The sequence below is a fragment of the Rhinolophus sinicus genome, linkage group LG13 (assembly GCF_036562045.2).
Source record: "Rhinolophus sinicus isolate RSC01 linkage group LG13, ASM3656204v1, whole genome shotgun sequence".
Lineage (NCBI taxonomy): Eukaryota > Metazoa > Chordata > Mammalia > Chiroptera > Rhinolophidae > Rhinolophus > Rhinolophus sinicus.
In genome coordinates, this window is record NC_133762.1 from 57,523,753 (window position 1) to 57,546,733 (window position 22,981).

Genomic DNA, 22,981 nt, shown 5'->3' on the forward strand with positions numbered 1-22,981 from the left:
AAAAGTCTTTAAGGGAGACACAAGGAATCATTTAAAATAGATTAAAAATGTAATTCACAACTTAGCTATATTACTCACAAACCTTTATGCAACCAATAACATAGCATGAAAATAAAACAAAGAATGAAATCCATGAAAATAAATCAAATACAGAAACGGAGGGGAAAATACATTTATAATGGGAAATTTTAATGCTCTATCTTTGACATATAAAACAATCCATACAGTACAATACAGCAGATTTAAATATACAGGTAACCCCCGTATAACACGGTTGTTAGGTTCCTTAAAAATGCTGTTATGCGAATCCATGTTATAGAAACAAAGAACAAGTACAAAAAAGGGGGTTAGGTTCCGAAAACTTTTAAAAATACTACTATATTTTTATAAAGAGAAATATCTCATTAAAGTAATTTTCACCAAAAGTATAACATATTCATATATATTAAATGTTTTCTTTGTCATCACTACTAAGCTTTTATCACATTCCGTGTTGTTCAGGGATTTCCTTAACTTCAAATGAGATATTTTTTGCTCTTAAAAGCTCATATTATACTCCGTGTTGTTCGGGGATTTCTCTAATTCTCAAACTGTGTTATAGAAGTGCCATGTTATACGGGGGCTACCTGTAGTAAATATTGGTTTAATAGCTATATATATTGAGAGAGAAAATTTTACACCACAGATTTTAACATTTCAACAAAACATTTACCAAAAGTTATTTTTCTAAGCCATGTGAATAAAACCCTCAAAGTAGGAGTTGCACAGGTCACAAGCAAACTCAGTGTATTGGAAGTCCACCGCTAAGAGTTTAAATTTAAAAATTCTCAACTACTTGGGGGGGTTTGAAAACACTCTTCTGAGCAACACTTAAGTTAAAAGAAACAACTATAATTATAGACTAAAAATTATCAATAATGTGAATGCTGTATAACAAAAACTGATCAAAGCTGAAACAAGAGGCAAATCTGCAGACTTTAATTTTCTATAATACTAGAATAAAATAAAGAAAACTAAATTTTAAATTCAAAAAGTTTTATAAAGGTGATTTTAAGGAAGAAATAAATAAAAATAGAACCAAAGCAATTTTCATATCAAAAAAATCATCTCCAAGTCCTGCAAATCACTAAGCTATAGATAGGAATTTGAATTGGTAGCAGTGCAGGTAATTAAAACAAATACCTCTGAATCAACAATTTGTTTCATTAACAAATATTCTCATTAAATGTCCCTTTTGTGTCAGGTACCATGCGAGGGAGGAGTGACAGAAAGATATCGGACACTGTTCCTGCTCTAAAAGCTACAGCCCGAAGGGGAAAGGGCAAGAACATCAGGGATGTCAGTACACGCACAAGGAACTCTCTCAAAGGGAAACTGCCCTGGGGCTGAATCCTGAAGGATACACAGGAGTGAGCCCGGCAGAGAAGGGCATTTCAGGCCGACTACACAGCAGGGAGAGGGGAGGTGGAAAACCTCGCTGCTTTGCCTGGCGACCTTCAAAAGGTTGCCAGAGGGCGCAGAAGTAAAAAGGGTGACAAGGGATGGAGAGGGAGGAAGAGGTCAGGTCAGGAAGGGCCCTGAACACCTTGCTGGGGAGTTCGACCTATTCTAAACACCATGGGAATCAGAATTACATTACACAAAGAGTATTCCAGGTGGGGCAGAAGATCACAGACCAAAAGACTAGTTAGTAGACAGCCCAGTAGGGGGAAAACTGAGGCTCTGAACAAAGATTAAGATAGTCGGTAGAAGAAGGTGTCCAAGAGCGCCTGCATAAGGTATACAGAACCTTGGAGTGGAGAAAAATACTATCAATACTGATCGAAATAAATAGATACAGAGAGGAAACTAAAAACACAATATTCAAACACTTGGAAACATAGGCACTTTAGAAATGGTTTAAGAGATTGTTTTTTCACTTTGCTTAAGAGCATACAAAAGTCTAATCTCTTTTTAAAAAAATCAAATTGCACTAGAACTTTTACTTTTGAGAGAACATCCAGAGACATTCACAAATCCCCAAACTGACAGCATATAATTCTATCCACAATATGTTGTTTTGTCCTGAATAAAGCACTCATGAAAAGAGATTCAAAAGGAAGTCTTCTTTTACACAAGGAAGTTACTTACATGGGACATCTCAGTCACAACCAAATCTGTCATGTTCTTCTTTATTTCATGCAAGTTTCTATTTTCTGGCTAAAAACTATATTTTTCAGATCTCTTCAACTTTGGTACTAGTACAAGTTAGCTGTCTTTTCTGTGCCATTTTTCATTTCGCAAAACGAAAAAAAAAAAATCACTTCCAGAGAGTTTCCGGGTTAAGTGATGAGGAATCACAAAGCCCAAATGAGATGCCACCATATGGTCCCACCATCCCAAAAACATAGAGAATTTAAATGCTCGCCTAACCACAGTCAGGAAGTATCACAGACTTGCGATCATCTCGGGCTGGCTACTCTGCCAAGCTCACTGAACGAATGCCCAAGGTCTGTATGGTAAGAGCAGCTGATACACTGTAGGCTTCAAGCTAGACTCTTGCCTTCTAACCTGTCCAGTATCACAAACACATCAAACACTAGGTGTCACTCACAGCCACCACACTACATATCCAAACAAAACAAGCTATAGAAAATTCACAACACAGCAAGTATTTGTACAACTCTATTGTAAATTTATATATAAAAAAGAAACCAATCCATCCAAATTGTGTTAACACGTTAATTACAGACAACTTCAAGGAAAATATTCTTTACATATCTTCTGCTGTTCCAACAACAAATACAACATGCTCAAATTTTATTGAATATTCCATATATTTAGCACTGATGCAGTTTCTACCACCTGCCCTTACAGGGTTCTTAGAGGTAATTGCTAGAGCTGCCTTCCAGAGGACCTGCTCCTGAGGGGGTCAGTTACCAGTGAGTCAACTGGCACACTGCGTGAAAGGGGCCAGCATACCAGGAAGCGCAGGGCACCTGGGCTGCAACAGATAATCAAAAGAATGTAATTTCAGACTTACACAAACATCCTGTCTCCAGTTTCCCTTCCCCAAAGGTGGATTGAGTAATTCAGTATATCCTGTTGGGTCAATCCCAAGTTTCTCACCTATAAGTCTTGAGGCATAAGGAAAACTGTAGTCTTAAACATTAAATTTTTAATATACTGTAATAAGGTAATCAAACTTTAACCACAATGTATTCAAAGAATCTCCAGAAAGGACTAGATGTTTATATTTTGTTTCCATCTTTCAGTTTGCAGAGATCGTAAACATTTCACGATCAAAAGTGGTCCCAGAAAGAGTGAGCGTCCTGGGCCCTGTGTTTTATTTCCCCAGTCTCCAGTAATAGAGCACAGCACCGAGGAGTGATTACTGAGCTAACTCTGCACCACTGGCAGCACAGGAGAGACCAGTGAGAAAGGGCACAACTGGCCACTCAGCCCTCTACTGTGGTCCCTGCAGAGGGGCTCTCACGGAGTACTGTGGAGCAGGTCACACCATGTGACAGCAATAATGCTATCTCTAGCGTTGTTCCCAACCAAGGGCTCAGCCTTAATAAAAACAAGCATGACTAACGTCATGAAGAGTGCCAGAACAATTTATACACCTCCATTACCATTTAGTCTATATATAACACGTTAATGTACGCCCCCGATGTCATAAAGGTGACCTGATTCTGGTCATGATAACCAGTGGCATTGATTTTGCTTGCCAACTGGAACTCAGGACAGTTTTGCGGGGGGAGATGGGTATCTCGTTCTTTTGAAAACATTCTCCAGAAAATTTGAACTGACACTGGCCTTTTCTCAGTTGCTATCCATCATTAAGAATTATGGCAGTGACCCAGGAGCTGCATTCAAAACTGAATCCATTCTTTAAGAAAAAAAAAAAATCCATTGAAGTTTCCAAATATTTGAACTCCTCAAAAAAAACTTAAATTCCAAGGATGTAAGAAGAATCTGTTTTTCTTGTTCATTTTATTTATTCTTGTCCCTCCTCCACTCAATAATAACATGGTCCTTAAGGGAAAAAGAAATAAAAAGCAATAACAGTATGAGAGGTTTATGGAAGGAAGTCTTTCACTGTGGTGTAGGGAGGAGGGAGCAGCGTGGGAGTATTTTTGCGCACTGCACAGCCTGGAATAAGAAATGACAAATAAAACAAAGGAAAGCAGGGGCTGTATAAACCAGTTAATTGTAAAGAACATAGTTCCGCTGTCTTGCTCTGTGTTATTGCTCATAAGAAAAGGCAACAGCCATTGCATAAAGAAAGAAAAACGACTGTGACTTAACCCTGGAGGCCACCTGCCCTGAGTGAGTTGACTTGGCTGATTCAGCCCAAGCTTCTGCACTGAACCTCTGCAGGAGATTCTAATTTGTTTTCATTTCCAAAGAGTTATAAAAGATATACAGTTCCACCAAAAGAAGAGGAGCGATGGGGAGAGGTAAGGGGGAGAAATGGAAACAAACATCGAAGAATTGTTTATAATCCTATTACAGTCATAACTCTAGTTTTTCTTCAGGTTAGTCTTCATTATTAATATTGAAGTAAAATGGTGCTATTAAATGTGAAAAGTGATACATGCATTTGTCTGGGAAACAAATCAATATTCAAATTACTGAATGGCAGATACAAAGCAATTGTGTAAAATAAAAATCAACCATTCAGTTCACCTTTTGCACAACTCCAGGCACTGCACTGGACTCAGTTATGTTATTATCAGGAAAGCTATTAAAAGCCCTTTCCCCCTATTTTGAGGAAAAGAATTCAAGGCTAAACCCTCTATATAAACTCCCTTGGAACAATGAAGAATAAGAGACCCAGTGTTGAATTCCATTAAAGAAAGACAGAGATTCTACGCCAGCCTGGATTCACTGCAGGTCAGTTATGGCTCCCACATATGACTACGGCCAGCAAGACTCCACACACACGAGTCCTGCCTCCAATCCAGCATTAGCTCCACAGTGCGGGGAGGGAAGGGAGACAGTATGTAGGAGGCCTACAGTGAACTTCAGACAACCAAACTGTCATCTTCAATAGTAAAGGAAAACAAAAACTAGTGACAACGGTACTGTGCCCCTTCCTCTTTCTGCCCTTGAAGGAGCCCCCATATCCTCTGCACTCTCTGGGCAACTCACCTGCTACAGTTCACCTCTTATGTCCACACTTCAATCTGAATCTCCCACACCAAAGAAGGGGTGAGGGAGAAACAGCAGGCATTGTCCTCAAATGACCCTGGAAGTGTTCTCTTTATCCTGAGGTTAGGGGAGAAAAAGGTGGAAGTTGTGGGCAGATGAAGTACTACGTATTTAACTGGCCATTATTCAAACTATTATTTTCATCTTAAAACAAACATGAAAAGAGTAAAATAAAATTGTGTGTGGCTTTTCATTTTTGTGTTTACAGAAGGCCACTTTGAAGCCATGCTTCCCCAACCTACGGAGGTAAATGCTCATTCCCCTTGGCCAAGGGCACTTTGGTAACAACGCCTGAGAAGCTCACGGAAACCATTTCTGTAAAAACCTAAACCTTAAGTCCTCTGCCCCAGAAGACAGAGATGTGCAACATGCTGAGGATTAACCACGTGTTTAACAAAGAGGAGTAAGTCTTTCACGTGAGATAACAAGGCTCTGATGGAAGACCACAAAGCTGCTCTGTCTAATCAGTAGCCATTAGCAACACAAATTTGAATTTACATTAGTGAAAATTAAAATTTAAGTTACTCAGTCACACCAGCCACATTTCAAGCACTAAACAGCCTATGTGGCTAGTGGATACCTAACTGGATAGTGCAGATATATAATCCCAGCATTACAGAAAGTTCTATTGAACAGAGATGCTCTAGAGGAAAAAGCAACTGAAACGTTTAGATATGCAAAGGCTAGTCAGAGTAAAGTTAATTTAATATTTAAAACTAAATGAAAGCATAAAACTAAATCACATGCTAAAAATGACTTCCCTAGTGAAGTTGTTGTTTTGAAGACTTAAAACAAAGCTACATTTGCAGCCCCGTTAAGTTGTAGAGCTGGAAGAGACCCCAGAGCTCAGCTAGTCCCATTCCCTCACTCTCTGGACATGGCTGCTGAGTTAAAGAAAGGTTAAGTACCTTCATCAAGGCCACACAGCTTGTTAGTGTCAAAGCCTCCTCTACACTTCACCAGCCTTCTGCTATCTTTCCCCTATCTCTTCATCCAGAGAGTTTTAGGTGAGACAAGAAAATGTTTTTAACATAACAATACCAAATCACCCCATGGGAGATAAATTAAGAATTTAAGAGGCTTTAATCCAACAATACCCTGTTTCCCCCAAAATGAGACCTAGCCGGACAATCAGCTCTGATACGTCTTTTGGAGCAAAAATTAATATAAGACCCGGTATATATTATATTGATATTGATATTATATCAATGATATTATATCATATCATATCATATCATAGACCCAGTCTTATATTATAGTAAAATAAGACCGGGTCTTGTATTAATTTTTGCTCCAAAAGACACATTAGAGCTGATTGTCTGGCTAGGTCTTATTTTCGGGGAAATATAATAAATATTAACAGGTGCAAATCACTGTGGGGGATACAAAGGATTATAAATAATGGTTGCTGGCCTCAGGAACTTTACAGTCTCATTAGGATGCTACGACAGCCACCTTAAGGGAAAACTAAGGACATCCAGCTATATTCAAATGGCAACAAGAGGGAGCGTACTATATGAGTTCACAGAAGAGAACGGGCAGCTCTAGCTGGAGTTGCCAAAAGAAATTAGTGGGTATGAACAGAGCCTGAAAGAATGGACCAGATGAGGAGAGCAAAGGGCAGTCCTGAAAACATAATTGCAAAAACCAAGAGGCAGAAGTGAAACTATGCAAAAAGAGGTAAAGGGGCAATAAGCAGAGCAGTGTGTATGACAGAGCACTTCCAGAGAGCAACTCCAACAACAAAATGTAAAAGAAAACTACACAGGGGCCCGGCGGGCACTCTGCCATTAGACCAGCTCCAGCCACACTCTACGAGTTATAAAGAACACATTCTCTAGGAAGGAAAAAAACAGGGTTTATTTAATTTGAGGGGGTAATTTGGATAAACTTAAAAGTTAGAAATCTATAAATCAAATGTCCTGTATATCTGTGATTTCTAACTGTGATAATGAAAAACAGATGAGTGAGTAGCATTCTGAGATCAAAAGATGTGTAAGTTTGAAATTAAATCTGTTCTGTCAATGCACATTATATTTTAATTAGGGATTGGGAGGGTAAGGAAATGCCCTGCTACCACATTCTAGAAGCTTTTTTTTAACCATATATGAAGAACTCCAAACTATTTTATTTCTTTACTAAAGGGGGACGGCATATAACATGGCAACTTGAAATATATCTGTAATAACTATATTTTCTCATTTTCTGTATTCTTGAAGCTCTGACATTCTGAGGCTTTGCTGACCTGGAAGCGACTGCCCCTCCTATAGTTAGTGAATTCCTAGAGATAGTGCTGCCGGCAATGCCTTTGATAATTTCAATCAACTAACCAATCCTAAGTCCATACCACCAACCACCTCCTTTCATGGGCTCTCATACTCTGGGACACTAACCCCTTGCCCAAATCACCTGGTGACCAAGTACTGTACAATAGGGACCATCCCTAAAACCTGGAGCCCAGCAAAATCATTCAAACTATCCAATCCTAAACCTGCTTAGCTTGCTTACCTTGCCTTGCCCATTCCTTCCCCCAAAAAACCTGAAAAAGACTGCCTACTCATTTTACCTTGGTGCTTCTCTGTAAAGCCCTAGGTGGTATATGTCGTGCCTCCTATTCTAGGGAATTATGAGTACAATAAAAACTTCTTCCATCATACCAATCATTTTCATGTCTGTGTGTCTTACCATAACTGATTAAAACAAATCCCAGGTACCATTAAAGTAACCTCTCAACTGTGGAGTCCAGAAGGTTCTCAAAGTCAAGTGAATTATTTGAATTTAAAGCCCATTCACCAGGTGCCTTACATTTCCACACCAATCCTCCTTTTCCTCTATGGATGTAGCCACCTCAAGGGCCACCACTAAGTGAAACTTCTAAAAAGGAACATTCAGAATTTTCTGTGACTCAGAAAGTCATTACTGGAGCTCTGACATAAGTCCATTCTTACCAGTGGACTCTTGAGTTTACTATGAAATGTAATATATGCTCCATGACAGTAGGGGTTTCTGTCTGTCTTGCCCACTGCCCTATCTCCAGAACCTAGAAGTGTGCCTGACACACAGCAGGTACCCAGTAATTGTGTATAATAAAGGAATGAATTGTACAAGAATAGGTGCATGCTGGAATAGACGGCCTGTGGAATACGGCTTGACTAGCAGGAGAATATCAAAACTCCTAAATGGTAGGCAGGATGACAATGAGTTAAGGAAATGGGTTCTAGAGTTGGACCAGAGGTTTAATCTCTAATTACCATTTGATATATGTGCAATCTTGGACAAATCACCTAACATGTCAAAGCTCTTCCATTGATTAAAAACTGGGAAGACAGAATCTACTTCAGAAGGAAAGGATTAAACAGGATGACCCATGTAAAACATTTACATTCTGGTCAAAATGCCAATGTATATTCATTTTATGGAGTCCCACACTCCCACCTGAAACACATAGCAATGATAGATGAAATATGTTTTCAAAATAAGAGTAAAATTAAAGCCATAACCTCAATAAAAAAATGTGACAAACATCTCCTTGAAGTAGCAACAACAGAAACTCTTAAGTGGTACACAGATTTGAAGCCACAAGCAAAGGTGACTGGAGGTCAACTTCCAAGGGAAAGGTCTGCTCGCTACCTGAAACTGCAACTTACACTGGGCTGGCAGACTTGATTGCACATCACTTGCTCTATCAGGGTATGTAATGTCTCCGGTAGCTTACCACATCTAAAAACTACTGTTTCCTTTTTCAAAGATTCCCTTCCAGATTGCCCCTGACTTACAAAGGTACACAGCATCTCTCCTTATGTACTCTTCTGTCATGCTTTCCTCTATGCTTTCTTCCAATCCATTTCATATTATAGACATCTCTACACAGATTCCCTTCTGTGATTTAACATCTCTTAAGGGAGCCTTTCCCAATTATTTAGACCTTGATAAGTATTTACCTCCAAATCCTCAGAAACTATCGCTTTATATGGCACTAACTTGTAGAAAGTAGCAATAAGTTACTTAACTCTCAGAAAGAACAATACAAATTACAACCTGCCTTCTAAAGCCAGAGAGAGAGAGAACATAAGCATAAACAAAAGTAATGCAAGTTTATTATTCATTCATATTTACTATGCAAAATGAGTTTTATTAAGCTTTGAATAATACATATTTGTTCTATTATATAGGCAACTAATCCTCTGTAGATGGTAATGTATCAGTAATAAAACCCTCCCTAATCTAGAATTTATGGACATGAGAAGGTATTGAAACCTGCTCTGTGGGAGGTATAGGACGACAGTCCCTGATGGGCTTTCCTGTTTCAGGACAACTAGACACGAGATCAGTGACAGAAAGTACAATTATCAAAATATTTCTAGACTTTGGAGGACACAGGGAAACTACCATAAAAAAAGGTAGGAGAGAAAAAAAGTGAGTCAAAACCTGATCTGTAAGCAAAGAGCTCAAAAAACAACAACGCAGAGTTTCAGAGAGCTAATGCAAGTCTACAGATGTCTGTGCCCTCCAGACCCCAGTTCCCACAACATGGTAATTTTGAGAAACTAAACCTGAGATTCCATGAATAAATCAGGACCCTAAAATGAAGCCACAATGATACCCGTCAAGAGTACTCCCAGACTCCTGGCAAAAGCAAAGACAAAGCCCTCCAGAGGGAAAAAAAAAAAAAACAGGATTAAAACAGATTATATTTATATTCTATTAAATCTGATCTCAAAGTCACATCACAAAACATGCAAGAAAACAAGCCATTATGAAACAGCAGAAATAACCAACAAATTCAGACAACAAAAGACTTCAGATACTAGAATAATCAGATATAGACGATGAAATGTTACATGTTAAATGTTTAAGAATATAAAAGGTGTCTAAAAATGAACAAGGATCAAAAGACTATCAAAAGCAACCAGCCACATACCAAACCAAAAGAAGTTAAAATATGAAAAAGAATCATTGAAATTTAAAACTCAATGGAATAACTAAGCAGCAGATTAGACTCAAATGAAGAGAGTTGGTGCACTGGAAGAAAGAACTAAAGAAATATCCTAGAATAGAACCCAAAAAGATAAAGGGACAAGAGGATAAAAGCAAGCTTAAGAGACACAGAGGACAGGTCATGAAGTTTAAATAGGAATCCTAGAAAGTATGGCCAGAAAGAACAGAAAAGAGTCAATATTTGAGAGGATAGTAGCTGAGAATCTTACAGAAATTATAAAAGATTGGAATTCAGAAATACAGGAAGCATATATATACCAAGAAAGATAAGAAATTTTCATTTTGTGGGAAAACTGCAGAATGCAACAAAGATTATGAAAAAGATATTAAGAGAAGCAAGAGAGAAAAGGCATTTAAAGGAACAACAGTTGGACTGAGACAAGAGTTTAAAACTATAGCAGCAACTAGCAGATACAGCAAAATAATATCTGTGAAGAGTGACACAAATACTCCGCCCCCCAACCACCACCATGCCTAATACAAATAACAACTGTTTGAAGACAATGAAGATTAATCTAGAGCAGATAAAACTGGAGAAATTATGACCTTTAGAAAAAGCGTTGTGCAGATAAGTTTTAAAACTTTGGTGAAAACAAATTCTTAGAATTCTTCTAATTCTCTGAAAAATATATAATTTACGAAACCTGAATCAAGAAAAAACAGAAAACCTGAATAATCCTAAAATAATACTAAAACTATTTAAAAAATTAAATAAGTAGTTAAAATTTTTTTTTAAATTTTATTTTATTAAATTTATTGGGGTGACAATTGTGTTACCAGAGGGTAAGGGGGGCGGGGGGTGGGGGGTGGGAGATGACGGTAAGGGGGATCGAATATATGGTGATGGAAGGAGAACTGACTCTGGGTGATGAACACACAATGGGATTTATAGATGATGTAATACAGAATTGTACACCTGAAATCTATGTAATTTTTTTTTAATTAAATTTATTGAGGTGACAATTGTTAGTAAAATTACATAGATTTCAGGTGTACAATTCTGTATTACATCATCTATAAATCCCATTGTGTGTTCATCACCCAGAGTCAGTTCTCCTTCCATCACCATATATTCGATCCCCCTTACCCTCATCTCCCACCCCCCACCCCCCGCCCCCCTTACCCCCTGCCAACCACTAAACTATTGTCTGTGTCTATGAGTTTCTGTTTCTCATTTGTTTGTCTTGTTCTTTTGTTGTTTTTGGTTTATATACCACATATCAGTGAAATCACATGGTTCTCTGCTTTTTCTGTCTGACTTGTTTCGCTCAGCATTACTCTCTCAAGATCCATCCATGTTGTCACAAATGTTCCTATATCATCTTTTCTTACTGCTGAATAGTATTCCATTGTGTATATATACCACAACTTCTTTATCCATTCATCTATCGAAGGACATTTTGGTTGTTTCCATGTCTTGGCCACCGTAAACAAAGCTGCAATGAACATTGGAGCACACGTGTCTTTATCTCTAAATGTTTTCAGATTTTTTGGGTAGATACCCAGGAGAGGGATTGCTGGGTCATATGGCAATTCTATTCGTAATTCTTTGAGGAACCTCCACACTGCCTTCCATAACGGCTGCACCAGTCTGCATTCCCACCAACAGTGTATGAGGGTTCCTTTTTCTCCACAGCCTCTCCAACATTTGTTATTATTTGTCTTGTTGATGATAGCCATTCTGACTGGGGTGAGGTGATATCTCATTGTGGTTTTGATTTGCATTTCTCTGATGATTAGTGATGTTGAGCATTTTTTCATATGTCTATTTGCCATTTGTATGTCCTCTTTGGAGAAATGTCTCTTCAAGTCCTCTGCCCATTTTTCAATTGGGTTGTTTGTTTTTTTGTTGTTGAGTTGCATGAGTTCCTTGTATATTCTGGATACTAGCCCCTTATCGGAGGCACTGTTTGCAAAAATCTTCTCCCATTCAGTTGGTGGCCTCTTTATTTTGTCAATGGTTTCTTTTGCTGTGCAGAAGCTTTTAAGTTTCATATAGTCCCATTCGTTTATTTTAGCTTTTACTTCCATTGCCTTTGGAGTCAAGTTCATAAAATGCTCTTTGAACCCAAGGTCCATAAGTTTAGTACCTATGTTTTCTTCTATGCAGTTTATTGTGTCAGGTCTTATGCTTAAGTCTTTGATCCATTTTGAATTAACTTTGGTACATGGTGACAAATAGCAGTCCAGTTTCATTCTTTTGCACGTGGCTATCCAATTCTCCCAGCACCATTTATTGAAGAGGCTGTCTTTGCTCCATTGTATGTTTTTAGCTTCTTTGTCAAAAATTATCTGTCCATATTTATGTGGTTTTATTTCTGGGTTCTCAATTCTATTCCATTGGTCTATGTGTCTGTTTTTCTGCCAATACCATGCTGTTTTGATTATTGTAGCCCTGTAGTACAAGCCAAAGTCAGGAAGTGTGATACCTCCATTATTGTTCTTTTTCTTTAAGATTGCTTTGGCTATTCGGGGTCTTTTGTGGTTCCAAACAAATCTGATGATTTTTTGTTCTATTTCTTTAAAATATGCCATTGGGATTTTGATGGGGATTGCATTAAATCTGTATGTGGCTTTGGGTAATATGGCCATTTTAACTATGTTGATTCTTCCAATCCATGAGCACGGAATGTCTTTCCATTTCTTTGTGTCTTCTTCAATTTCTTTTAACAATGTCTTGTAGTTTTCAGCATAGAGGTCTTTTACATCCTTGGTTAAGTTTATTCCTAGGTGTTTTATTCTTTTTGCTGCAATTGCAAAAGGAATAGTTTATTTATTTATTTATTTATTTATTTATTTATTTATTTATTTATTTCTCTGAGAGCTCATTGTTAGTATATAGGAAGGCAATGGACTTTTGTGCGTTGATTTTGTAGTCGGCAACTGTACTGTATTCGTTGATTGTTTCTAATAGCTTTTTGGTGGAGTCTTTAGGGTTTTCTATATATAGCATCATGTCATCTGCAAGAGTGATAATTTAACTTCTTCATTCCCAATTTGGATGCCTTTTATTTCTTTCTCTTGCCTGATTGCTCTGGCAAGGACTTCCAACACTATGTTGAAAAGCAGAGGTGATAGGGGACATCCCTGTCGTGTTCCTGAACGTAGAGCAAAGGGCTTCAGTTTTCTCCATTAATTATGAGATTAGCAGAGGGCTTGTCATATATGGCCTTTATTATGTTAAGGTATTTTCCTTCTATACCCATTTTATTAAGTGTTTTAATCATAAATGGATGTTGTATCTTGTCAAATGCTTTTCTGCATCAATTGATATAATCATATGATTTTTGTCCTTTATTTTGTTTATGTGATGTATCACATTGATGGATTTCGTATGTTGAACCATCCTTGTGCCTCGGGATGAACCCCACTTGGTCGTGATGAATAATCTTTTTAATGCATTGTTGTATTCGATTTGCTAGAATTTTATTTAGGATTTTTGCATCGGTATTCATTAGAGATATTGGTCTGTAGTTTTCTTTTTTGTGCTGTCCTTACCAGGTTTTGGTATCAGGGTAATGTTGGCCTCATAAAATGAGTTAGGGAGTACTGTCTCTTCTTCAATTTTTGGAAGAGTTTGTGCAGAATTGGTATTAGATCCTCTTTGAAGGTTTGGTAGAATTCACTAGTGAAGCCATCTGGTCCCGGACTTTTGCTTTTGGGAAGGTTTTGGATGACTGATTCAATTTAGTTACTGGTGATCGGTCTGTTTAGATTTTCCAGTTCTTCATGGTTCAGCCTTGGAAGGCTATATGTTTCTAAGAACTTGTCCATTTCTTCTAGGTTGTTGAATTTGGTGGCATATAGTCCTTCATAGTATTCTTGGATGATCCTTTGTATTTCTGTGGTGTCCGTGATAACTTCCCCTCTTACGTTTCTGATTTTGTTAATCAGTGTCTTCTCTCTTTTTGTCTTAGTAAGTCTAGCCAAGGGTTTGTCAATTTTGTTAATCTTTTCAAAGAACCAGCTCTTTGTCACATTAATTTTTTCTATTGTCTTTTTGTTCTCTATTTCATTTAGTTCTGCTCTAATTTTTGTTATTTCCTTTCTTCTGCTGACCTTGGGTTTTACTTGTTCTTCTTTTTCTAGTTCTTTAAGGTGTAACATAAGGTTATTTATTTGGGAGTTTTCTTGTTTCTTGAGATAGGCCTGTAATGAGATAAATTTCCCTCTTAAAACTGCTTTCGCTGCATCCCAAAAATTTTGGTAGGATGTATTTTCATTGTCATTTGTTTCTATGTATCTTTTGATCTCTCCTCTAATTTCTTCTTTGACACAGTCCTTCTTTAAAAGTATGTTGTTTAATCTCCATGTATTTGTGTTTTTTCCCGCTTTCTTTTTACAGTTGATATCCAATTTCAAAGCCTTGTGATCAGAGAATATGCATGGTATGATTTCAATCTTCTTAAATTTGTTGAGACTGATTTTATGTCCCAATATATGGTCTATCCTTGAGAATGTTCCATGTACACTAGAAAAGAATGTATAGTCTGATGTTTTAGGATGAAGTGCTCTATAAATGTCAATTATGTCCATTTCATCTAATGTGTCATTTAGGGCTACTATTTCGTTATTTATTTTCTGTTTGGATGATCTATCCATAGCTGTCAATGATGTATTTAAGTCCCCTAGTATAATTGTGTTTTGGTCAATTTCTCCCTTTAGTTCTGTTAGTAGTTGCTTGGTGTATTTGGTGCTCCCTGATTGGGGGCATAAATATTGATGACTGTTATGTCTTCTTGTTGTACAGTCCCTTCACCATTATGAAATGTCCATCTTTGTCTCTTGTTATCTTTTTCACCTTGAAGTCTGTTTCATCTGATATCATTATGGCTACACCTGATTTTCTCTGGGTACCATTTGCTTGGAGTGTCAATTTCCACCCTTTCACTTTGAGTCTATGCTTGTCCTTGTAGCTGAGATGTGTCTCTTGGAGACAGCATATGGTTGGGTTTAGTTTTTGATCCAATCTGCTACTCTCTGCCTTTTTATTGGTGAGTTCAGTCCATTTACATTTAGGGTGATTATTGATATGTGAGGATTTCCTGTCATTCTATCTTTAGTTTTCTGGTAAGGCTGTGTCTCCATTGTTTCTTTGCCTTTTGTTGTTGTCTATTATTTCTGTGTGGTGGTATTCTATGATGTTTCCCTCTGTTTCTTCTTTTATTTCAGTATATATTTCAATTCTGGATTTATTTTGAGTGGTTACCCTTAAGTTTATGTAAAAGAAAGTTTGATATTTAGAGTATTCCATTTTCTTCAGCACGCTTACTTTCTCCATTCCCATATTCGGTTCAGGCCTTTACTATCCCCTTTTTGAGTTGTGGTTGCCACAAATTGTCCCTGTTGATGGTGGTCGAATAGCCTCCTTTAGTATTTCTTGTAGTGCAGGTCGTGTATTAGAAAATTCCCTCAGCTTCTGTATGTCTGGAAAGGTCTTTATTCCTCCTTCATATCTAAAGGATATCTTTGCTGGATATATTATTCTTGGCTCATGGTTTCTCTCTTTCAATAGTTTGAATATTTGGTTCCACTCCTCCTGGCTTGTAGAGTTTCTGCTGAAAAATCTGATGATAATCTAATGGGCTTTCCTTTGTAAGTTACCGTCTTCTTTTCCCTGGCTGCCTTGAGGATTCTTTCTTTGTCGTTGATTTTAGACAGCTTCAATACAATGTGCCTTGGAGAAGGTCTGTTGGGATTGAGGTAACTAGGTGTTCTATTTGCTTCTTGGATTCGAGGGTCCAGTTCTGTCCACAAATTTGGGAAGTTCTCATCGACAATTTGTTTGAATATATTCTCTGTTCCTTCTCTCTTTCTTCTCCTTCTGGTATGCCCATTATTCTTATATTGCTCTTTCTGATGGAGTCAGAAAGTTCTTGTAGAGTTCTTTCATTTCTTTTAAGTCTCAAGTCTCTTTCTTCTTCTATTTGTGTCATTTCCAGGTTTCTATCTTCGATGTCACTGATTCTTTGCTCCATCTGGTCAACTCTACTACCTAAGCTGGTTATTTCATTCTTAATTTCTTCTATTGAGTTCTTAATCTCCAGAAATTCTATTTGGTTCTTTTTAAGATTTCAATCTCTTTTGTAAAATGCTCATGCTGTTCTTTGATTGAGTTTCTGAGTTCATTTAACTGCCTATCTGTGTTTTCTTGTATCTCGTTGAGTTTTTCAGAACTGCAATCTTGAATTCTCTGTCATTTAAGTCACATATTTCTGTATCTTTAAGTGCCTTCTCTGGAGATTTTTCACTTTCTTTCTGAGCTATCTTGTTGCCTTGGTTATTCATGGCGATTACTGGTTTACTATTTCTCTTCCTAGACATCTACAGGAGTGACTTCTGCAACAGGTTGATAGAAAGCGGTCTTTCTTTTGTTTGCCAGTACTTGTTGGTAGAATGTTTTATTATTTCTCCAACTGCAACTTATTTGTCTTCTCCCACACGGTAGTGCTATGTTTTCTCTGCACTATTCCAACTTCTCACACAATGGGGGGATTCCCTGGGAGACGGGCTTCTCCTCTGTTAATAGTTCGTCTAGGTCACAGGGCGCAGTGTCCCGGTGGGTATGCGGAGAGCTTTTGATGTTCCAAAGCTCTTCCAGCTCCTGATTCAGAGCCCGTATATTTCAGCAGTTCTGTTTACTCCTGCAGGGATCCGCCCAGATAGGTGGGGTCAGGGGCGGGGTGAGTTGTGAGAGGTGGCCCACAGCAATGGCGGCGACCACCACCACAGCCGGTCCCGCCTCCACAGCTCTCCCCCCCTTGCTGGAACCAGTTGGGCTGTGAATTTGTGTTTGTGGTCCAGAGTTCTCAAAACAGCAAATTTTCTGTTGTTTTGATCTGACACTGCCACTGCTTCGCCTCCAGCACCGGGCAGGTGGGGGCGGGGCTAGCTCTGGGAGGGGAGGGAGGGGGCGGCTAGTCTCAGTGCCCAAGGCTCCGCTCTCTGCTCGGCAGTGAGGGCTTAAACCACCGTTTTCAGCCTTTTTCCCTCAGTCTTTTCTCCGAGGTCTCTGCCGTGAGCGTTGGGTTCAGCCGTGTTATATGCTGTCCCCTCAGCCCTGTGGAGCCCTGGCGGAGCCCTAGCAGTCCGATCTCCCGCAGCTGCGGTAGTTCCGGGAAGCATCGAGCTCGGCGCACTGAGCTAGGTCTGCGTCCTGCGCCCACGCGGCTCCATCTCCGTGCACTTCTCTGTTTCCTCCTCCCCCCGCTCGCGCAAATCTCCCACCTGTAGGTGACCTCAGCCGGCAGTGGGCCTCCTCGTCTTGCCTGTCTGCTGTGCGGGGAGTCCTTTGTGGAGTTTTTGTTGTTCAATTCTTTGTAAATTCCAGGGGAGCTTTACAGAGGCTCACCTCATGCCGCCATTTTTCCGGAAGTCCCAGTAGTTAAAATTTAAAAAAGCTAAAAAGCACCAGTTTCAGATAGTTTATACAGGAAAGACTAAAATCATTCCAGAAACAGACCATTCCAATCTTATACAAACTATTTTACATAACAGAAAAAGAAGAAAGGCTTGACAACAGATTCCATAACCTTCAAAACGTGATCATTTGAAAACAGTACGAGGAAGGGAAGTTTAAGCCAATGTCACTTGTGAACACAGATCCAAAAATACAAACAAAACATTAACCGCCCAGGAATTCAGAACTGTAATTCACCACATCGATTCATGAAAAATCGTCATATAAGTTATCTTAATCAATGCAGACACCAACATTCAAGAACTTCAAAACCCATCTGATTATTTATAAATCTTATCAAACTAGGAATAGAAACAAAATTCCTTATTCTGATCAAAGACTACCTACCAAAAATTTACAGAAAACATTATTCTTAATGTATAAGACAGGTATGGGTAAACAGGAACAAGCCTCAGAGGGAGCAGCCAACTCCAGGACATGGCTCCAACTTAAGTTTACATAACATATGCTAAGGTTGTGATAACAAATTAAACTGCACCTTCCCCAACTCCAACAGACAAAGCTGAACACAGCAGAAGATTCCACTACAGGCTGAAGCAAATTACATCCTGGCTGGAGAATGTAAAACACCAGCTAAACAGAAACTCAGCACAATTGTCTAAGCCTAGACTCTGTCACTGGCAACTCCTCTGCCAGTATTTTCCTTTTTAAATAAACTTTCTAACTTCTGTTCCTTTGTGCCTGGTGAATTCTTTCACAACCCTTGAGTGAGTGACCACAACATTTTGGTGGCCCATACAGGTACACTTTCTCCTGCCCCCTTCTGGGCTCTGTCCCCTCCGATACCTACTGTCCAACATGTGGTGCACCATGTTGGCAGTGGTAGCTCACCCAGGGCAAATCCACACACTAGTTGGTCTCCTTTCTCTCTAGTTTCAGCGAGTGTCTTGCGAATCCCCCACGGGTTAGGCAGGAACTGACGTTTCCTGGCTGGGGCTACTCTCCAGCGGAATCAAAAGCCTGACCAAATATTCACCAAAGGACTCCCAAGGCCAAATGGTGTGAGACTCCCCGCTCTCTCTCCCTGCCTATCTCCTCTACTTTCGCCTTTTATCTGATCTTCCAGGAAAGCACCTCCAGTGACTTGCCGGGGCATCAGTCAGTAAATGGATACTCCTGGGGACGTCCATGAGGCTGGGTCCGCGACCCTTGACCTTCATAGCACTAGGGACACCCTCGTAGCTAACAGTCAGTCAGTTGTTCTCTTTGTACGAGGTGAGGTACCTATTAGGTCCATAACCCAGAGTTCGACGAACCCATTGTTCGGAGACTCAGGGACACACCTCCATCTCCCACCCAGGTATCACGAGGCACCACGACCCCCGCAGTCATGGAGGTAGCCCCACTATTCCTCAAGACTCTCCCCTCGGCTGTCTTCTTAAGAATTGCCAGTATTTCTCTCTGCTAACTGACATGAAGTTTGTTAGACTACTAGTCTACCATCTTCCCTAGCTGCTGGCACCTGGAATAAAGTACACTTTTCTCCTCACCAACCCTTGACACTCAAGTTTTTGGGCCCCAGGTGACAAGCAGTGTTGGACCTAAGTTCGTAAAATCCCTGCGGCTTGTGGCTGATTGGCCCAGGGGAGGGGATTACAGGGACGTTCTAGCAGCTGCCAAGAACTTCTCTGTCTCCGGAACTCTCCTGGCTCTACCCCTCTGGGTGACAGCCTCCTATAAACACCTAAATTGGTGAGAAGAAAAGCAACTGATAGGATTTAGAAACCATGGGTTAGTAAGTCTCTGTGAGTATTCATCTGGTTTGGTTTCTGGTTTGTTTGCTTTTTTGTTGTTGCTGTTCATCCCTAGTCTGTCCTTTCCCTTTTCTTTTTTTTCTCTTTCTCCTTTTCCTTTTCCAATCCCCCACCTTTTTTTCAGCCTCCTTGGAACTGTCCTCTTTGCAATTGCTGGTCTCTGGTATCTGTGTTTGTTTATGTTTTATATGTGATATAATGTCTCTGCCTCCAGGTAGTATTACCAGATTATAATATTTGATTGGCTTAAAGAAAAAAGATTAAGTGCTTATATAATTAAAATAATAAAAACTGACTCAAGTACTTTTCAGAATCATGTGATCTAAAAAAATATTTGATACTACGGTTTGTTTAACTTTTGGTTAAACAGACATGTCTTTTAAGGTTATTAACATTAAATATGGTATCTTTTGTTTTACCTGAGGTTACAAAAACAAATTCATGTTATCTCTGTTACAAAATTTGTCAAGAAAATAGCTTCAGTAATAATTAACTTTAAAATCTCACAGAGTTAAGAACTAATAAGAAATAACTAAAGTAACATTTTAGATGAAACTTTTTAGTAATAACTATATGATGTGGATGCTTGGACGTGGTTTCCCAGCATCTGTTGGCAACTTAAGATTTTAATTGTTAAGCTATGTTAAATGATAAAAATTATTGAATACTTAGGTATTTTAAAATAATGAAATGCTGAAATATTAATTATTAGATAGGTCTGAGTTAATCTATTTCTGGCTTCTTGTCATAGGAACATTAAAAGATAAATTAAGACCTGTTAATAAATATATCTTGCATTTTATTACAAAAGTCTATGCTTTTGAAGGTTGCAGAGTATGTGTCTGGATTTGCCAATGGAAGTGCTAATTGCTTACGTTTAGTTATCAGTAGAAATTAAGGTTCTGAAGATTATAGATTTTAATTAATATGAAAGGAAATGATGTGTATTTTCAAGGAAGGTATAAGGTATGGATACATTTTTGAAGGAACTGAAAGATAGTAGTTTGTCTAAGGATGGTTATTTCTGAAGAAACAAACTAAGAGGGACTAGGAAAGTTGTAGGTTTGTAAAGGAAAATCTTGAGAAATTTTTATATATGGTTGAACTAAATACAATTAATTAAATAAATTTGAATATCAAAAGTTAGTCAAGTTGAGTTTTCTCTCTGTAGAGTAGGACAAATTTCTTGAACTATTAGTCTGCTACTAATATTATAAAAAAGTTTTCTGCCTAAAAAGCAAATATTATATGTGTCATCAGAATAATTTTCTATAATTTATATTGTACTAATCAGGTCCTTGGTTACTTAAAAAACTAAATCTCCACAATAGTTAAGAACTAAGTTTTGCTAATAATTATGTATATTTCTGTATTTTAGGACTGGTAGAGTACATGTGCCCTCCTCGGCATCAGATATGTGCCAGTGTAAGAAAGCTTGGCCTGATATTTTCCCAAACCGGGCAGGATACTATGAAGTCGGACAATTAAGTTCGCAAACTCATCCTAGACAAAGTGCTACATGCCTCATTGCTGAATATCACTACAGTCACCTTCAAAGTACTCTCGTTGGGTAGCTATGTACTGATACCAATGCCTAGTCCACCCTTCAGAGCAATTTTGGAACTCTTTTTCTGGAATGGCCATCAGAGCTGTCGTTGTATTACCCTTGATGTCCTGAATGTCATCAAAATGTCTTCCCTTCAATGTTTCCTTTATCTTCAGGTAAAGAAAGAAGTCATGGGGACCAGATCAGGTGAGTAGGGAGGGTGTTCCAATACAGTTATTTGTTTACTGGCTAAAAACTCCCTCACAGGCAGTGCCGTGTGAGCTGGTACATTGTTGTGATGCAAGATCCATGAATTGTTGACTAAAAGTTCAGGTCATCTAACTTTTTCACGCAGCCTTTTCAGCACTTCCAAATAGTAAACCTGGTTAACTGTCCAGTTGGTACAAATTCATAATGAATAATCCCTCTGATATCAAAGAAGGTTAGCAACATCATTGCAACAAGTTCACAAACTTAATTGTCAGACCTCGTATAGTAATTCTAACTTACTGTTGCATCTGTATAAGAAGGCTCAGATCCTGGAGAAGGCAAGGAAATTTGTTTAAATGTCTTTAACAGCCAAGACAGGGAAAACAAGGAAAGAAAAGAACAATGAGACTGGAAATGTCTGTCTACCAAGAAAGCCTAAATAAATAAATAACAAAATGTTGGAATTTAAAAAAATCATATATATTCACTTAATCCAGCAATGGGAATGGAATGAATGAACCAGGGCTAAATTGAAAAACAAGGATAAATCTTAGAAATAATGTTGAGTGTAAAAGGCAAGCCACAGATGATTATGTACCATGTAAGACCATTTACCACACTCAAAACCAAACAAAACTACACAATGCATTTAGGGATACAAATACTTGTGTTAAAACCATTTTTTAAAAGAAATGGAATGACGAAATGCAGGGAAGGGGACAGAAAAGACAGGCTCAAGGAGGAGCACCTAAGTAGCTTCTAGTTCTTAAAATGGGGGAGACAGAGGAGGGCAAGAATATGGGCTTAACCGTCATGCTTCAAAATGTGCATAGGTAATTTCTTTAGTAAACGCATCAACTATTACACAAATAAAACAATTTAAATTAATGGAATAGTTTAAACAAATGATGATCAGTAGATACATATTTAAGATGTAAAAAAATAATATAAATGGCGCCATTTTAAAATAGTCACAGCTGCCATCCCAGAGGGACTGCCCTGCACATCTTACAACTGCATAGGTTTCATTCACTGGAGGATTACCACAGAAAACAAAATCACCACAAAATATGTGCATGAATGTCTGTTACTCCAGGGAAGGAGTACAGCCCTCAAAGGTGAGAAAGGAGAACCACAGCTATTGAGCGCCAGCCATGAGCTGAGTCCTGGGCTGGAGGTTTCACACCTGTTTTATTCCACAAACCCAGAAAGCTCATGGGGAGCCTTCCTCCCCTGGCTTCCCCCTGTAGCCAGTTCTGCAGCAAACACACATTAGGCCTTTCCTTTACAGTCCTAAAGCTGATTTACTACTAACCTAAGCACATGTCTCTTTAATCCTTAGGTGATTTCTAGATAACCAACAATTAACTTTCAGAACCTATAATTTGCTTCTGGTATACCTCTCAAAATATCAGCAATCTGGCCCCTTGTCTAATACATTTGGACAAGAAAGACTCTCAACTTAATCGATCAAAAATCACACCCAAACATTGTTCCAACTTTAAAGAGAATATATGATCAACACACATGGACACACAGGTTATACAAAGATCACAACCTCATTAGTAGTCAGAAAAATATATATTGAAAACTGTTTTTACATGTCAGTGTGCATAAATGAAAAGGACAAATCATCTCCAGTGTTGGTTAGGGAAATTTACATGAGACTTACCTATAAGTTTACATATAAATTTATATGACCTTTTTGAAGAATAATTTGGCAATATAAGTATTTAAAATGTACAAATGTTTCCATCTAATAATTTTATGTCCAGGTACCCACACAGGAAAAAG

The 22,981-nt window shown here is 38.5% G+C and overlaps 1 protein-coding gene across 5 annotated transcripts in view; it reads right to left on the reverse strand.

Annotated features, from left to right (window-relative positions):
* RALGAPA2 (Ral GTPase activating protein catalytic subunit alpha 2) overlaps positions 1 to 22,981 on the reverse strand; it is a 332,722-nt gene that overhangs the window by 279,534 nt on the left and 30,207 nt on the right. The window contains exon 4 of one of the 5 annotated variants that reach the window (XM_074317914.1): positions 5,140 to 5,256. The exons of the other annotated variants lie outside the window; for them this stretch is intronic. The gene's annotated coding sequence lies outside the window, so the exon portion shown is untranslated. The remainder of the gene's footprint in view (positions 1 to 5,139; positions 5,257 to 22,981) is intronic. 5 annotated transcript variants of the gene reach the window in all.